Here is a 1856-nt window from a genome sequence, read left to right on the forward strand (position 1 = left end):
GGGGGGGGGGGCCGAGCTCGCGAGACGGGGTCCCTCATAAACATCGGCCCGCTGGCGGGGCGGCCGGGCGCAGGCGGGGGAAGCCCTCTCACGTTGGCCGCGAGGGGTGACTCATGCACATAGGGGTGCGGGGCGCTCGGCAGCTGGTTCCCCGGCGGTCTCAGTCGATTCCTGGAAAGTGAGCCATGCCGGCGGCGGTGTCTCACCAGGGGATTACGGCTGGCCTGGCCTGCGGGGAGCTGCAGGGCCGGGGGGGAGGGGCAAGGGCCCGAGCCGGCGAAATGTGCCCTGAGAATGTGCCGGCACCGGGGGGGGGGGGGGCGCCGGCGGCAGCGGATAGCGCAATTCACCCCCGGGGCTTCTTGCACACTTCCGCGCCCTGCGTGTGTTGGAGCCGCGCCGGGCGGGGAGGGCGCCTGTTTTTTCGGCCTCCTCTCTTGCCGGGGGGGCGCCGGCGGGGCCGGCCCTTGCCCCGGATTGTCGCGGGGCGTTCGTACCGGGCTGGGGAAACCTTCTTGGCCTGCGGGAAATGCAGGCAGAGCCCTTGTGCTGGGGGTACACAGCCGGCGCGTGGGGGCCGGCTAGCCCCTCGACCGCGGGCCGCCAAAAACGCCGGGACTACCCGGGCCCGGGGGAGCTAACAGGGGATGAGGCCGGGCTGCGCACTTGCCCCGAGGTCTTGGCGCTCTCGGGGGAAAACCCGGGTCGCAGGCCGCCCCCGCCGGCGCCAGGCTTTCTTCCTCTCCCGGGCGCACAAGCGCCGGGCCAACCCCTCTCCCCTGAGATCTGGCCCAGCCCGGTCGGGTCCGGTCGGGTCCGGTCCAGCCCGGCGCGCCTGCCGGGTGGTGCGCGGCGGGCCTTTTTGGCTCGGCGTCCTGCGCCCCGTCCTCTCCCCCCCCCCCCGGGGGGGGGCGGGGGAAGGGGCGCAGGGGGCCCTTAAAACCGCTCCGGCCGAAAAGCCGGCGGCCCCAACGCGCAGGAGGGGCAGGGAGCGCTCGAGTTCCTCCTCCCGGCGCGGGGCGTGGCAACAGGCGCAGCAGGACGGACCGCCGTGCCCGCCGGCTACCCACGGCGCGGGGCGCATGCCGCAGCTCTGCAGGTCGAGCGCCGGAAACAAGCGCACATGTGCGCGATGCTGGGGACGCCGTGCGGCTTCCGCGAAAGTGTTTTTCGGGCAATCTCATCGCTCGGAGAGCGTCATTAAGCAAGGGCCCGTGTGTTGTGCTACGCGGCCGCCGCCGGGTACGCGCGCGCGTCCCAACAGCGAGCGACCAAAAAAAGGGTGTGGGGGCTGATCGAGAGGGAAACAGCCGAGAGCGTGTGTGTGTGTGGGGGGGGGGGCTCCACGCTTGGGATGTTTGTTCCCCCCCCCCCCCCTCCACCTCGGCGCATGCGGCTCGACCGGCCGGTGCCCCTGCCGGCGGACATGCGCCCGCGTAAACACCCGGAACCGGCGAGGCGGGCATCGTGAGCCCGTGCCATGGTCGGCTGGGGCTGCCTCGCACCGAGGCAGGTGGTTGCCAGCTGGCTTTTGGGGCGAAATGCGCGGGGTGTTTTTTTGCCGGCCTCGGTTCACCTGGCCCGCCTCCGAGCGGGCCGCCCCCCCCCCCCCGGGCTCTCTGGTCGTCGTCCCCCGGGGCCTGGCCGGGCCCTACCGGGTCGACGGGTCTCCCGGCACCAAAAGAGCCCGCCCTGCGTGCTATCGCTCGGCGTCCTGCGCGCGCGGCCCGGCAAACAAGAGCGCCCCCACGCGCACACATACACACGGCGACATGGCTGCATCCAACGCGGGGCGGCGGGCGGGGGGCGCGACCAGCAGCACGGTTTGCCCAAACAGCCGCGCCGGCGAATGAACA

Source organism: Fonticula alba (assembly GCF_000388065.1).
Source record: "Fonticula alba strain ATCC 38817 unplaced genomic scaffold supercont2.6, whole genome shotgun sequence".
In the NCBI taxonomy this organism is placed as follows: domain Eukaryota; order Rotosphaerida; family Fonticulaceae; genus Fonticula; species Fonticula alba.